The following is a 7,944-nucleotide window of genomic DNA, read 5'->3' on the forward strand; positions in this document are numbered from 1 at the left end:
GTGTCAACAATCTTCTGCAAGTTATGAGCGGTCAGCAGTTCACACACTAGGTAGGCTATTGGGAAGACAGGCAGCACTTAAAGTAGATTGCCCAAACTAGCAAAAAGACAGTACTAAACAACAACAGATTACGATAACAAATGATACTTATCACTCCTGTGATATCAGAAGTCCTCTAGCTATAGAATGAAGCACATTGAGATGGAGCCTGAGAAGCTGAAAAGAGGTGAAACCACTCCCCCTCCAATACAGCCATTGATTACCTAAACAAGAACAGTCACAAATTGCTCTGCCCCTTAATCCTGGTTGATGTGTCAACAATCATCTGCAAGCTATGAGCAGTCAGCGGTTCACACACCAGGTAGGCTACTGGGAAGACAGGCAGCACTTAAAGTAGCTGGCCCTAGTTAGTAAAAAGACAGTAAGTACTAGACAACGACAGACAAAAAAATGTATTTAGCACTCCTGGGGATATCAGGAGTCCTCTAGCTATAGAAGGACTAACCATTAACAAAATAAAACAATACTGTGTGTCTTTCTATGCATTTAATGTCTGTGGGTGAATTATGCAACAATTACGGTAAGCAGATGTGCTAAAAAATGTGATGTAGATTTGTTTATGCCATTGCTTGATCTATTTTAAATGTAAGAATATGTTGCAGATTTAAACTTGAATTGGTGCTTATGGAAACAAATAGAATGTAATGAACAATGTTTTCAATATTCAACTTTAACCTCTGCAATACTTTTTACAGTAGGTAATAAGCTGCAGTCAGCTCGTCATTACCAGGTTATGATGAGGTCTTAACCATGACAGTACATAATATATCACATTATGGCCTAATAGTCCAAATTATGACCAGCCAGTCAGATAGAGGACACAATTATGACCAACTGGTCAGAAAAATACATCATATTCGGGTCAGTAAAAATACATAAAAAAATGTCAAATAGTTTGTGACCAGAAAAAGACATACTGACATAGATTTATGGTGCTTTCAAGACAACTGGGAACTTTGACAAAAAACAAGGTCAAATCATGACATCAGTGGTCTTCAGGTCGGAAAGTCGGAGCTCTAGAAAGAGGCCCGAGTTCCCAGTTGTCTTCAACGCACTAAAGAAGGTTCAAATCGTCTTACCCGGAACACATGTTAACACTTGTAATTATCATTTTTCACTTGCTTTTTTCAAGTGTCAAATGTAATTTTTTTGTACACGTGTTCTTTACATCTGTTCAGTGTGCATTTACAGGGGATTAGAATGCTTGTTATGGTCATTTTTACACACATTCATTACACCTGTTCAGTGTGCATTTACAGGTGATTAGAACGCTTCTTATGTCATTTTTACACGTGTTCATTACACCTGTTTAGTGTGCATTTACAGGTGATTAGAACGCTTGTTATGGTCATTTTTGCACATTCATTACACCTGTTCAGTGTGCATTTACAGGGGATTAGAACACTTGTTATGGGCACATTTTTACACACGTTCAGCCTATTGGGTAAGGAATGACGTTTTGTACTTGATTTTGGATAATTGCCGAAAAACAACTTATTTGGCAGCTAACGTCACATTTTGTGATTTAAAAAAAAATGTATGTATTGAAAAAAAGCTCAAAAAAGCTTCATGATTGATAAAGGTCATGTTAAATGAATTATATTATCTCATAGAAGAAAACATATAAGATCTCCTAAGCCCGTCTTAACCTGACCTTATTTTAGGCGTTTGTCATATTTCTACCATTATGACATTAACATTTGAGTATTTAAGCAGAAGTTCTGGTAATATTTTGCTAAATACATATACTGTAACTCACATCTCTGGGCCATCTTTTAGCATTTTCCTCACAGTAATACACATTTTCAGTCTTTATTGGTCTTGTTACACAAATTATTAATTCATTTCTGCCCAGAAAAATCCACATTACAATAAATGGTGGCCAACTTCAAAATAGGCTGCTGTGACTGATTTTACACTGAATCCATGATGACTCTATGAAACTTTTCCAATGGGTCTCCTTATTCTGTGGGAAGTTTGGTGTAGTTATCATCTAGGGTACCATGTGATAATAAAGCACATCCCAATGCTGCCCCTTCTGTCAAATCAATATACCCCAAAATGCATACAGGTACTCTATTGTCTTTGAGCACCCCAGGTTGGACCCATGGAGATGTCATTAACATTCCAATTATGTTATACCTTATTTCATACCTGAAGTTGATAACATATCAATTGCCTTATTTGTCAAAGATTGTTCCCTGATAATACATTCATTTCTATTTTCTGTATATCAACAATTTTGCCTCTGAAGTAACAAGCTATAAGTCCATGTGAAAGAAAATCCCCTCCATTGTGTATTCATTGTTTTATAGTAAAAATATGTTCCTCCAGCCTTTGTCTTGAAAAGTGATTTCCTACTCAGTCTAATGACACTATATATCCACCAGATGGGGATGTTTTGACTAAAGTACCTACTTTTCCAAATCCTTATCTGTTTATCCTTATCTGTTGATTATTAGATTAATGTATTAATAGTCACTACCCTTTCCAAGCCAAAAAGCCTGGAGGAAAGGACATGGCTGCAGTGGAGGAAGGACATGGGTCATTTCAAAGGTCATTTATTCTGGAACAGAGTAATAAATCAAATCAAGCTTTATTTACATAGCACATTTCAGACATGCACTTCACAGGAAAAAAACGATGAAATTAAAAACTGAAATATTTACACAATAAAACAAAAGAATAACTATTTTAAACTAAAAGACTAAAAAAACACCCTAAGGAAAAGCAAAGCTAAAAAGGTGTGTTTTAAGATCCCTTTTAAATATGTCCACAGTTTTGGGCCCCCTCAGGTTCTCTGGCAGGTTATTCCAGAGGCTTGGGGCATAATAACTAAAGGCTGCTTCTCCATGCCTCTTGGTCCTTTGATCCGCCCAAGGTGGATAGTTAAAAGGCCAGTGCCAGAGGACCTGAAGGACCTACTGAGTAGGACATTAATTGAGGTGCAAAATCATGGATTGAGTTGAAAACCAATAGAAGAATCTTAAAATTAATTCTAAAACTCACAGGCAGGCAGTGCAGAGACTTTAAAACCGGTGTAATGTGTACTCTCTGTCTGGTCTTGGTCAGTAACCATGCTGACCAATGGCTTTCTTGGGTAGACCAGACAGGAGAGCATTACAGTAGTCAAGACTGCTTGTAATAAAAGCATTAATACGTCTCCGTATCAGCCTGAGATAAAAACGGACGTACCTTGGCACCTGAGGGGTGATAAAAAGCTATTTCGGTCACATTCGTAATGTGTGATTAGAAATTGAGTTCAGAATAAAAGATTACACCTAGGTTTTTTACCTAGTGTTTTATCTTTGGTGGCTGTGAATTAACATGTCCAGCCAGATTCTCTCTGTGCTATGGCTCCAATAATAAGTACCACGGTCTTGTCTTGATTTAGCTGGAGGAAGTTAAACTTGCTTGAAGGAATCAGTCAGTGGGCTTCTATATGTATATACTGTACATATTTAAAAAAATTCTAAATATTAAGGCTTTTGGATGAGAGAAAATCAACCATATACAATTTTCGTACTTCGAAAAGCAACTTCACAGAAGACACACATTTTCTACACTTGTAAATGCAAACACAACATGTGGAAGAATCACGTGTAAAAATGTACACCAAGGGATTAGAACGTTTGAATATTGTACTTTCAGACGCATGAAATTGTGCCACCGCACACATTCCAAACACAGGTGTAGTAAAGGGGCCCATATGGGATCAATATCATGCCAAATGTATTCACAAATGTAAATCGCCAATCCACGAATGTAAATCACTTTCCACAAATGTAAATCAGCAATCCACATATGTAAATCACTTTTCACAAATGCAATTCACTATCCACATACAAACACCTTTTGATTTGTATTTGTAAATCGATATATTGCATTAGAATTTTTTTATAACTGCAGATATGCAGGTCATTCCTAAGGGCCTTAAGTAAAATGACTGCCATAAAGATTTGCACATAGGTGTAACGGGCGTCGTAAGGATTAGACCAAGGTGCAGCGGGAACGTGTATACTCATCTTCTTTATTAAATCAAAAGAAGAAAAAAACAAACATATCACGTATACAAAAACGACACTAAACAGTCCTGTCAGGTGCACAGACACAAAACAGGAAACAACTACCCACAAACCCCATTACAAAAACACCCCTATACATAGGACCTTCAATCAGAGGCAACGAGGAACAGCTGCCTCCAATTGAAGGTCAATCCAATGAACTAAACATAGACTAGACTGAACATAGAAATACACTAACATAGAACATAGACCAAAAAACCCCGGAACACATAAAACAAACACCCCCTGCCACATCCTGACCAAACTACAATAACAAATAACCCCTTTACTGGTCAGGACGTGACAATAGGAGAAGAAAAAAAAGTTCTCATGCGTGGAAAAAAAGTTCTCACCCGTAAAAAAAAGGTTAGCACTCGTAGAAAGCGATTTGTATTCATAGAAAAAAAGTTTGTACCCATAGAAAGCGATTTCTATAAATCAGAAATTATAGTACGGTACCCATAATATGTCAGCCATATGTGTAACCATAGTATGTCCAACGTAAATAATCAAAACCCTAGCACTATTGCGGTGTACACCCGTTCATCACCCAAATAGTTGAGTTAGCTGGCCAACTCACCACTAAATGTGAAGGATATGTCATACATTGTAAGTGATTACAATCCATCCGCTGTCTCATGTTGCACAGACAATGAGCATTAAAGAGACATAAGTATTCCTGAGGCCTCTAACCGTTTCCCCAGGAGAGGCATGCAAAAGGTAGAGGGAAGGTGTAGGATATGGAATCAGACTTTGTAACAGGATTGCTTCTGCCCTAACCTGGGCTTGAACCAGGGACCCTCTGCACACATCGACACCAGTCAAGTGCCCCTGAATGCAGTGTGCAGTTCGGGGCGGGGCTCAATGTGGGCGGAGTCAAACGTTGGACCCCGCCCACCAGTGTTTTTTTTGTCCATCTGATCTGAGGTTTGACAGTCACACACTGAATACAAACACACACGTTTGTGCAAGGTACATGTTGAATACAAACGTATTTCATTTTTGAAGATCGTAAGAAATATTATATAAAGTGGTACCAGAACATGTGTTGTAACACTTTTAGCTTCATGCTATATTTGAGACAAGCTACTGATATTGTTGCAGTGAACAACAGACTTATTATGCATGTCATGTACTGTTAAAATTTGTGTTGATAAATGTTATAACTTTGTAATTATATTATTTCATTGAGCATATATACAGTTACTACCTATCCTGATTCATAATGCTATTTACTTTCCTCATGAGAATGGAGACTGACAAGCTGAATGTGCTTTGTATATTAAGTTATACCATCTCCAATAAAGAGATTTAAGACTCGGGTGACTTCTACGTCCTCTTTACTAACCAACATAACACAATTAACACAGCAGACAAAAACAAGATTTGACCACTCCTCAAAAATGGCTTCACTCCTGCTCATCAAAAGAGGCAGACAGTCATTTTCTTGTTGTCAACTGCCTCCACATAGAACATCTCATAATCTCTCTTTAACTGGAACTGGAACATGAATGGTTCCCTGAGGATGATATTGTCATCTTCATCCAGGCCATCATACAACCGTAGTTCTTTAAGGGTTGTAATGCGGTCTTCCCCGTCCATCCCAATTACACTAGGGAGGGAAACGGTGCCTATAAATGTTTGCCGTTCGCACCACCTTGCTGCCTCTAGGGCAGTGGTTCTCAATCCTGGTCCTGGGGACCCAAAGGGGTGCACATTTCTGTTTTGCCCTAGCACTATACACCTGATTCAAACCAACAACTCCTCATCAGGCTTTGATGATTTGAATCAGGTGTGTAGTGCTAGGGCAAAAACAAAAATGTTCACCCCTTTGGGTCCCCAGGACCAGGTTTGAGAACCACTGCTCTAGGGTGTCCCTTAGAAGAACATCTGCTTCCTTGAAGAAAAGGGAAGAATAAATATTAAGAGTAGTGCCTCATTGGGTGATCAAGACAAATTACACCCCACTTTCACAATACCACCATGCAAGCAAAAGCCACTATTACTAAAGGGGTTTTCAATGATATCTATAACTACTCAACAAGTCATCACAACTATTATATTTTGCCATGCATCAAGCCTTCAGCATTACACACAGTAGACTACATACCCAGTTCACAGCTCCCAGTTCGCCGTGCATTTTGTTTTCAGTATCGTCTAGACAGAAAACAGATTGTGGTCATTAAGTAATGTAAGGAAACCTCTAGGGATGTGTGTACAAGAATGCACCTTGCTTTAGCTAATAGCCTATACAGTACCTGATCCTGCAGAGCTGGATGCTGATGTGACATGCTGTGACTTCTTGGGGGGGGACATCTTCTACATCATCCTGAAATATATTGGGGGGGGGGTAAGTCTTTAAACATTGGTTTAAGACTATACCACTCATCATATGACACCTCCTACCTGTAGTGTGTTTCGTTTTCGCCACCTTTTTCGATATTTCAACCTCTCTTCTTCAGACCTTAGTGAGTGAATGACATACGTTACATACATTCAATATGAAAATATATTCAGGTCAGTCTGGCTACAGTGAAACAAGTGATTTTAAGGATGCAAATGAAAAGTTTTTCAAATGTTCAAGACTTGTTCAAGACAAATGTTCAAGACAAAGAAAAGTTCTGCAGGAGAACTAGGCACCACCATCGCCTAATTTGCGGCATGGGTATCCCAAAAAAAACTTATATCCACTAGTGATGAGAATTTAAGGGCCTCTGGGTGCTCTTGAGGGGCCACTGGATGCTGATGGTATGTCAGGTGCTTCAGAAACTGTGCTCTGGTGATTATTGTTGCCATGCAATAGCTATAACTGAAGCCACACTTTATGATTGTGAACTCTGAAAGAGAGGAATAACAGTAAAGTAACAAGTTATAAAATTAAATTAAATACGCTGATGTAACTGAAAAAAATCTAAAACCGTGAACGTCAAATATATTCAATAAACAAAGAAAGAAATAGTACTTCTGTGCCTCACTGAAGCATGACCTTTGATGTGGTGGTTGACCATATATTGTTCAGCCTTATATGTGCAGAAGGGGCAGTGATGAAGTTGACTGCTACTGCATTTTTTAATTTTGGGACTCTCGCCCTCCAATAGCACACTAACATGTCTCTATACATCAAAGAAAATAAGCATAGACATAAAAGGCATGATAATTAGAAAGGCATAAAATAAGCAATAGACATTTCATTTAATTATTGTATATCCTGTGTAGGCTGTGTATACTTGCTATGTGTAACTTAGGGAATGGCCGTTGGCATCAACGATACACATTAGAGCCAGCCAAACACAACAAGGCATACATTGAAGATACACAGAAAATCAATGATCGAATCGATTACATAACTGTACATGTAAACCTAGGCTTACTGCTCAAGTAGGCAAATTTGTCCAAATAAGAGTCCCTCATTGTAAGCAATTAGCTAACTCACATGCAAATGGGTGCTAATTAATGCTATGCTAACATCAGGGCAGTATTTGGTTATATAAAAATATACCAGTGCACTGGTATAACAAAAATATTATGAAATACATTATGCATAATGTCAGTCTCACTTACTTCCATGGTTTATATTTTCATCCATGTAGGTTAGGTTCGAATAAGATTCGCTTTCGTTGACGTTGATACCTTCGTCGTGAACCTCAACTTGGGTGACCTTGAAGGAAACGGGAAGGGTTCGGGTTAAACACATTTGACTCCGCCCACATTGAGCCAAGCCCCGAACTGCACACTGCAGTCAGGGGCTTCTCACAACAGTCTCCCTCAAAGCATCATTACCCATCGATCCACAAAAGCCGCGGCGGCCCTTGCAGAGCAA

At 38.6% G+C, this 7,944-nt stretch overlaps 1 long non-coding RNA gene across 1 annotated transcript; it reads right to left on the minus strand.

The window, feature by feature from the left end:
- Nucleotides 1-5,977: 5,977 nt before the first annotated feature.
- On the minus strand, nucleotides 5,978-7,944 carry LOC106576924 (uncharacterized). The gene is made up of 4 exons (XR_001322036.2): nucleotides 6,531-7,944; nucleotides 6,383-6,453; nucleotides 6,235-6,281; nucleotides 5,978-6,021 (listed from the first exon to the last, which is right to left on the minus strand). It is a non-coding gene; the product is annotated as an uncharacterized lncRNA (long non-coding RNA).

Source organism: Salmo salar, chromosome ssa18 (assembly GCF_905237065.1).
Source record: "Salmo salar chromosome ssa18, Ssal_v3.1, whole genome shotgun sequence".
In the NCBI taxonomy this organism is placed as follows: Eukaryota; Metazoa; Chordata; class Actinopteri; order Salmoniformes; family Salmonidae; genus Salmo; species Salmo salar.